Source organism: Bison bison, unplaced genomic scaffold (assembly GCF_000754665.1).
Source record: "Bison bison bison isolate TAMUID 2011002044 unplaced genomic scaffold, Bison_UMD1.0 scf7180017864232, whole genome shotgun sequence".
Taxonomy (NCBI): domain Eukaryota; kingdom Metazoa; phylum Chordata; class Mammalia; order Artiodactyla; family Bovidae; genus Bison; species Bison bison.
In genome coordinates, this window is record NW_011494804.1 from 2493563 (window position 1) to 2502925 (window position 9363).

Here is a 9363-nt window from a genome sequence, read left to right on the forward strand (position 1 = left end):
GTATGATACTGTATATATTCTTCCAGCATACTTTAACAAGCTTCTTTAAGACATAAAATTCTGAATAAATACAAAGGTTACTTGGAAAGGAATTTTAAACATTCGCGAGGATTTAGTGCTTAGAAAAATATTATTACCAAAGAAAGATAAGTCATGATTATTTGGCTTCCACTGTAACAAAGAGAAATATCTTAGATACACAAAGCAGCCCATCTTCAACGATGCCTCTCACAACATGTTCTGACCTTCTGCAGAACAAAGGTAGCTCACCTTAAGAATGTCCTATGCAGAGATCTTAACAAGTTCAGGGGTCTAACCCCAGTAGTCTCTTTCTAACTTGCGTGAAAGGTGCAGTCTACACACCACCACCAACACTGCATTGGTTCCATCAGTATGGCTACGTTCTAAATTGCAGTAAGAAAATCTCTGGCTGCTGTATTCCCCAGCATCAAGAATACTACAGGCAATAAACAATTGTTGAATGAATCGGTAAATTATATAGGAGGAAAAGTAATATAATTAAAAAAAAATCCAGGAGACCCCTGAATTGCATGACTTAGGAGAACCCTTTCAATTACATAAATCCTATGACTTCTACTTCCATTTGTTCCTCTGTGTTCCTGCTACTACAAATAGAGACGCCCTGGAAAACAGCCCAAAAAAGAGAGCCAGCGCAATTTGATATTTTGAGAACTTAATGAAAACTTTGATTTCTTTCTTCCCCCACTATGGACACATATGCAAAGTTGTGTTTACCCAGGGCTTGCATTTCTTTGATAATAAACCACTGTGTGTTCATTCCCAATTAAAAATAGAGAGCGCGCGCACACGCCAGGGGATGACTTTGAAAGAAAGGTCCATGTTTCCCTTTTTATAGCAAATCCCACATTTACATTATTGAATTTTGGAAATCTTATATAAAGATTCCATATCAAGTTTATAACTAAAGATGCAAGAATTACTATCATCATAAGTAAGAATTTTAAGGAAACAAGATGAAACACATATCAGGAAGCAAGACGGAACACTAATTATGGCAATAAATCTGGTTAGATGTAAAAGTCTAATTCAAGGTATTTGCTAGTTAAAAGTTTATCAGTATATTGGTTATACCCCAATACGAAATAAAAAGTTTAAAGTTTGGGGGGGGAAAAAGTTTATCAATGTCAATTAACACTATCAATTATGTTTTAAGAATCTTTGTTCTAAAATGTATTTTTGAAAAATATTTGAAAGTGACGATTCTAAAGGCTAAATTATTTCGAACAAACTATTATCTCCAACTGGTTAATGGATGTCAACTGGAAATTATCATTTACTCATCAGAAGTATGCCTAGAGCCATCTTGTTAGTTATAGGGGACAGATATACAGTCTTACATATAACTTAATTCTGAATCTAGCTCATCTCCTTCATTGAAATGATGATTTTTTAAACTGATGTAGAGTTTACTCACCACTTCTTTTTTAAAAATCAACTTCTGGTCCTCATCAAATTAAACATTATTTCTCAGTTATATATAAATGTGGAGGGAAAATAATCTACCCCTTACATAGCACAACTTACTATGAAGTAGTTCAACCAAAGAAAGAATACAATGACATGCCCATCACCCAGCTTTATATTAACATTTTTCCATAATTTGTTTCAGAGTCTTAAGAATAAAAAAGTCAAATATAAATATGCATATATCCCTCTCCAATCTCTTCTTACCATTCTAAAATTGCTGTTGCCCAACTGCCTATATTTTTATAACTTTACTTCATATGTATCAATGATAGTACTGTTTTTATGTATGTAACAGTGATTTTAATGTATCTATCACAAAATTTTTACTCAAAATTGTTTGAAATAAACTCTAGTTTATAAATGCGAGGCATGCTAAACCGCTGAGTGTTTAGTGGTCAAATGTACTAATGCCCACAACTTATTCTAAAGACATCACCTGCCCACTTTTTAGGGTCCTAGCTTCCCTGGTGGCTCAGCAATAAAGAATCTGCCTACAATGCAGGAGATACAGGAGACTCAGGTTCAATCCCTGGGTCAGGAAGATCCCCTGGAGAAGGGAATGGCAATCCACTCCGATATTCTTGCCTGGAGAATCCCATGGACAGAGCAGCCTGGCAGGCTACAGTCCACGGGGTCGCAAAGAGTCGGACACGACTGAAGCAACCGAGCACACGCTGGAAGGTTTGAGCCCCCCAGGGCAAACCACCATGACAAGAGGCTGAAGGAGCAAGAAGGCATCGATAGCATCTCTTCTTAGGAAAGACAATGAGAAACTCTAGATTATCTTTCATTTGTATTCTCCCCATACACATTGTAAACTCTTCACATACCTCATTGTGACGATATAATAAAGAACTCTTGCACGTATGTTCCAAGAATTACATCAAGAGTGTTCCCAAACTGGACATACTCTACCATCAACGAGATGGTAAATACGTTCCAACACAGACAGACAATGCAGTATTATACTGCAGTTAAAATCAATGAAGATAAGTCTCATAGAGTCAAATGAAAGAAACAAGTCACTACAGAGTATACATGGTATGATCCATTTCAGTAAAATCCAAAGGGGTAAAACTATAAAGAAAGGGTTATCACAAAAACCAGAATAATAGTTATTTTTAAGGAAAAACAAACATGGGCAGAGTTGGGGATTTTTATCTTAATAAACATGCTCTATTTCTTAGCCTAGGCTGTTGTGACATGGGTAAACACTATGTAAGAACATTTAAACTGTGTGTGTGTGTGGTTTTTTTTTAATTTTGTTTTATTTTTAAACTTTACATAATTGTATTAGCTTTGCCAAATATCAAAATGAATCCATCACAGTAAACTGTGTATGTTTTATACATGATCCTACACTCACATTTCATAGTTTTCAAGAAAAAAGGATAAAGAATTGCTTTACTACAACACACAGGTTCCACTGAGTATTTTGATACAAAAAACAAGATGCACAGAAACTAAGTTATTAAATCAACAGCTCATTTTTATTGTTTTATTATAAAATCTTCTAGTTTCGGTGTTTACAGGACTGTTTTCTAAAACACAGAAACTAACCAATTTTCTTTCATTTAATTTCTAAAACCATACAACTCTGCACAAATACAATGACCACTGAATTATTGAGCATCTACCACATAAATTATGACCTCTATGTGACTTGACATCACTTAAAGTCACACTGGTTCCTGCTACCTTGAAGAACTTCTATTCTATAGGATAGAAGATGGGGAAAAGATAGATCCAAGAAAATACAAATTTGAAAATTCAAGAAATCAAAAACTTGTATAAGTGGCTGCCTCTAGGCAGCAGGACTGAGATGGGGAAGTGGTAGAAGAGAGAGGCTGCTTTTCACTAAAGGCTTTTTATTAGATTTTTAAAAATGTGCAACACTTTGATAGTTTTTTAATATAAAAATTATTAAATCAATCTTCATAAATCTAGAAGGCATTCATATTGTTTACATTTGTGCTTTTTTTTTTTTTTTTTGATGCTAGCAATCAATCTCAAGCTACAAAATATGGAGACAAAAAAGAGCTGATATCTTGCTATGCTATGCTAATTTGCTTCAGTCATGTCCAACTCTGCGACCCAATGGATTTAGCCCACCAGTCTCCTCTGTCCATGGGATTCTCCAGGCAAGAATACTAGAGTGGGGTGCCATGCCCTCTTCCAGGGGATCTTCCTGACCCAGGGACAGAACCTGAGTCTCTTAAGTCTCCTGCATTGGCAGGCAGGTTCTTTACCACTAGCACCACCTGGGAAGCCCCTGCTACCTCGCCATGCAGCATTAACAGGCACTTGGAAAGGCCTCTGAATTCCAATAGGGGTAAATGAATGAAGGTGAAAAGATAAGTTTAGGAAGAGTTTTCTGATGATGACAATGGGGTTATTAATTCAGATACTTATTACTGGAAGAGAAGGAATAAGAAATGTTTCAGCACAGAAATTTATACAACCAAAGCTCAGCTGCCTAATTTATCCCCTCTACCAACAAAGCAAACTGCACAGGAACTATTTTTTTCAAAAAGGGTGGATTCCTATACATTTATTGTATAGATCACCAGCCACTTTTACTCTAGTACATAGATCAACTGACAAGACACAAAGGTAGAGGTGACAAATAACTTTCCCATTAGGAGCTCCTCTTTACTAACGGGAGAAAGATTGCTCAGAAAGTTGAAAACTGCCCAAATCAATTAGGTTGACTCAATGATATTACTAATTTAATTCTTACCATTTAAAGGAAGCAGCTCCTAAGCAAAGGAACAAAATATTCTGATCAACTGATGGAGGCAAAATTACATTCAGACCACTCAAGTGATGGGACTCTTCTTCTCATTTAAGAGTCTGTGCAGTCTAGACAATATGTCATGCAAAGCCTACAAATATGCAATCCATTATGCAGTTAAATGTCCAAAGAAATTTCAAAAACCATATTCAAGTATTACATGGCAAAAAAAAAAAAAAGTTACTCCCTCCCAGACTCAAACAATAATAAATAATAACAGTATCTCTGAGGAAAGAAGAGTTTTCAAAGACTGTGAATGTTACCCCACAGCAAGAAGGGGCTTTTTTTTTTTTTTTTTTGCCCTATCCCAAGGAAAAGGGAATGGAGAGTTACCATGAGGCACCAAAGGGAACTAAAAAAAAAAAAAAAAAATACTAACATTGGGAGAGTGATGGTTCACTGAGAGATAAAGAGGCTAATTAAGCCTGAAAAACAAAAACAATTAATTATATAATGTGGTCAAGATGGCTGTCAGTGGACAGCCAGAGGAAGAAAAGCCGAATTAGAGAAAAGGACACAGAAGAGCCACAATGTTGAAAGACAAAGCCCAGCAGAAAACCAATAGAGAAAGGGAGCACTGCGCAGGGAGCTGAGGCTAGGTAAGTCCTCGCCATTCTTCTTATTAATACTTCCTAGAGCCTGTGGGTTTCCAAATGCCACTGTTCCTTAAAAATTCAGACATTAAAATGCTAAGTAACTGATTAATCACTCTTCACAGCTCTTAAACCTGCAAACTCTCTTTCTGAGAAAGTCATCTAGGGTACTTATTAAAATTGCAGATGGATAAGCCAAACCCCAGGGCCTAATAAACCAAAATCTCTAAGTTGAAACCAGGTGATTCTCTGTTACAACAAAGGTCAAAAATTACTACTTTAAATGCAGCATATTACCAGGCAGGTGTTAATTATTTCTGTGGTTACAATGTGTATGCATCCAAGATTAAGCTAAGGGCCACATGTCCTTTACAGGTCTGCCACCACTACAGCAGGACCTGCCCAACCGAGCAGCAAGGGTTTAATGCCGCAAATGTAATAGTAACGGCCTGTACACTTGTGCCTGATACTCTGTCCAAGGTTGAAAAAGATGGAGAAACAGAATACAACACCTCTGCCCTCTAAGAATTTACATTCTTATTCTTTTTTTAAATTTTGGTTTTTTAAATGTTTGGTTTAATGTTGGTTTAATGTGTTGGTTTCTGCCACACAATACTGCGAATTATTGTATAATTATACAGCCACAATTATCCACACATCCCCTCCTCCCCTGCCACACCCCTCCCCCAACCGTCCCGCCGGCAGAGCGCCCCAGGCTCCCTGTGCTACCCGGCACCTTCCACCAGCTCTCCACCTTACCCCATAGTGTGCGTGCGCTGAGGCCACTCTCTCCATCTGCCCCACTCTCTCCCTCCCCCGCTGTGTCCGCAAGTCCATTCTCTACCTCGGGGTCTCCATTTCCTCTCCGCAAATAGTTTCATCAATACCGTTTTTCTAGATTCCATATATCTGTGTTAATATGCTATATTTGTTTCTCGTATACATTCTTACTCTCACTGAAGATACTCTTCCAAACCTGTACAAATAAAGGCTACTCATTCTTCAATATTCCTCAAGACTCATAGACCTTTCATGCCCATTTTAAGTCTCGGTCACCTGTCACCTCTAGGCAAGCAATCTGAACCAAAATTTAATAACTCTGTGGTTTTGTTTCATTCTTTATTTATTTCACCTATGTTACCACAACCTATTTTCTCGGTAAGACTCTAAGTTTGTGAGACTAGAGCCCAGATTTTGTAGACTTGTGTGCCCTGCTTATTGTTTAGGACAAGGATGACCACCACATTGTGGAAAATTTGATAGCAAATTAGGTTAGGGGACTCAGAAATTTAAGGATTCAACAGTCATATGAAAAGCAATTTAAAAATCCAGATTTCAGACCTAAAGAAAGGCAGATCTAAGGTAAATTTCAACCACCACAATAAAACATATCAAAAAGTTAATAGACAAAGATTCTGTATTCCCCAGACAGTTCTAAGAATCAAGTGCCTGGTATATGAAGTAAACCTTCAAAGAAGAAGGTACAACAAATGGAATGAGATTATTACTTATGGGAAGGTTAAATTCAAGATTATACTTATGTTAGAGTTTAGAGGCCTCCAGGTTTTGCAAACATATGCAGTTTTACACACACTTTAATAGAACAAGGCATCATATGAAACAGTATTTGTCCTACCAAAAGAAGATGAGGTAAGATTAAAGTGGAAATAAATCTGTCTTCGTATCTAGGAGTTCAAAGCAAATTCCCATCTTCCTTAGGCCCATCTTATACAGGTAATGTCACAACACTTCAACTATGAAAAAATTCTAATAGTGAGAAAAAAGCTGCTGTAGAAATTAAACAAATGCCTTGTCCTCTCTCTGATGAAAAAGGAAACTAGTCTGAACAAATTTTCAAAATCTTTGGTTAACTCATTTGGCCATACCTTATCACCAAAATCATCACCAAGGAACTTAATGTAAGATTTTATTCACTCCTGAAGCAACACAGACCATTTCAAACAAAGCATCATTTGTTGGTGGGGGCTCAACTGAGCAGCTGCAGTCTGGAAGGCCTGCAGTCCAGCACTACCTAACCTTGAGCAAGTCACAAGACCTCTCTGGGCCACAGTCTCAACTTTAAAAGTGAGGCAGCCGAACGATCTTCAATCTTTTAATGCGAAGTTCTTCAAACTGGTCATTCTAAGTTTAATTCTGATGACTCACTTTAACTTCTATTTAACTTTATGAAAGGAAAAGGGTGGGAAGGGGACTACATAATAAGTCATACTGGTTTGCCTTTGCTTCTGTTTTTTTTTTTTCCCTCCCTCTCCTTGAAGCCCCACTTCAGTCTTCTCCACATAACAAGAAACCAAAATATACGATTCGTATTTATCTTTATTTAAATTGCAATGGTGTCTTAATTTTAATATACTAAATTCTTCTACTTTAATAAATGAAATCTTAATTATTTGCTCATTTGTGCGCCCCTTGATTTTTCTCTGTGGGTCACTGGCCTTAAAAACTCAATAAAAAGAAAGAAAGGCAAAAGTTTCATTAAATTTTTCACACAGAGCAGACCAGAAGTAAATACAGCTTCTGCTTACTCAAAAGCTGACTAAACCGGCAATATGCAAACAAAGATGATAGCAAATGGCTCAGAGCTAAACTGGTAAAATGTCTGCTTATGCCTGTCAATTGAGATCTGATAACAGGAACAATCTTTTCAAAGAGTAAGAAATAATAATTGACTGCCTTTCTATCTTCCCTTTCATCTGACAGGCCTTCAGTCACTTATAAAAGTTATTAACAGCGAATCCTCGATGAGCTAGCTAAATATCATCACAGTCAACAATAAATGACTTGCCAAGTTTGAGTTCTGAAAACTGTATTTGGAAGCACTGCATATTCAAACTTTACTTTCATTCAGATTTTAGTTTCACAAAATAACTTTTTAAGTAATATACTGCTGCATCCAGTTTCTCAGAGCACCTAGAATTTGAAGAGACAGCGTTATATACACTTGACAAAATCTCCTAATTTCCATAATGAGAACTATTTCAGGAAAGGACTAAGTAATCTTTTCTTAGTTTTTAATTTTTAATTCAAAACAAGCAAATTTTAAGAACAGTTGTATAGACGGAAGGTCAACATTCTTTTTTTTAACACAAATCAAAATCCTGCATTTCCTCAGAAACTAGTTATGCTTCTAAGGTTGCTACTCTGAACAAATTTCTAGTGTGAATTATAAAACTTTATTATTTTTTCCTAACTGTAAATGAATCATTCTAGCCTTTCTTCCTCTTTAATAATCACTTTTACTTGTTATCTAAATGACCGTGCATTTTATCCAAACTTACATTCGGTTTCAAAATTAAATGTTTAGTATAAACTTCATTAACTTTAAAGAAACAAAAAAAAAAATTACAAAGAATATTACAGTCAGTGAGCAACACCTATGACTGAGTTGTCTACAAACTTCCCCTTAACTAAAATGCTAAAACAAAAGCATTGCCCTTCAACTTCTTCCTTAACACTCAAATCACACATGAATAATACAGTTTGCTTAATTGTAATTTACAGGGCACCCTCACAAATATAGTCACATTTTTAAAAATTAGAATTTGACCTCGTTTCCTTTGTGGTATTAAAAAAAAAAAAATCAAGAAAAGTCTCCTTTATTCTCAAGTCACACAGAGGGGAAAAAGAAATCACAGAAAATAAACTGCTTCATCAAGAAGATCTCAAAGTTTCCAGAATCTGAATGCTTTGTTTCCCCCTAGTAGGAAAGTGCAATCAGGCATGGGACCGCGACACACATTTTCCCAGAGAGTTAAAGATCACATTCAGCCATGTTCTCCGACAGGTAAGAAGCACCCTCCCCGTTTACCAGCCCAGGAAACAGCCAGAAGCAGACACGCAAAATCTTAATGTGTTACCTTCCAATATTCTCGTTCTCCTTAGACACTGTCCTTTGGGCTGGAAAGTAAAAAGCTATCCGGCAAGTTTTGTGCTGTTAAAATGGCTCCTGTAGATTGGGGAAGTGGTGTCTGTGCTTCAGCTTATGAGTCATACGTGAAACTGAGTGTTTCTGAGGGAGGCACGCCCATGTTGCTGTGGACCCAGTTACTCTGCTAGGTCAAACATGCAAATCCACAGGTAAAAACGGGGCAGAGAGACAGCAAAGGGGGAGAGGCAGAGCCAAGCAGCCAGACCTCCCTTGATTAAACTATTACTCAGCCCAGGTTAATTACCATGGTTTAAAATTCACAATAAAACAGAGTCAGAATCTAGAAGGAAGCAAAACGAAAAACCTGCATGCTGTTTAAAAAAAAATACAAATCGCAACTTTTAAAAGTTACTTTAATATAGCAACTAAATATAAAGATGAAAGGGAAAAAAGGAGGGGAGGGGATGGAAGGGAGACAGCAAACTTTCTGCCTTTGAATGTAACAATGGCCCGGGAAGCCTAACCTGGCTACTCATTAACTCTTATATAAAAGGTGTATATTGCTATGTAATCTGGAA

The 9363-nt window shown here is 36.8% G+C and overlaps 1 protein-coding gene across 2 annotated transcripts in view; it reads right to left on the reverse strand.

Moving 5' to 3' along the window:
• The window catches only part of ELF1 (E74-like factor 1 (ets domain transcription factor)), an 86877-nt gene extending 77746 nt beyond the window's left edge, over positions 1–9131 (reverse strand). The window contains exon 1 of one of the 2 annotated variants that reach the window (XM_010846155.1): positions 8775–9131. The gene's annotated coding sequence lies outside the window, so the exon portion shown is untranslated. The remainder of the gene's footprint in view (positions 1–8774) is intronic. The other variant, XM_010846153.1, reaches the window with a different exon arrangement.
• Between the last annotated feature and the right edge of the window lie 232 nt (positions 9132–9363).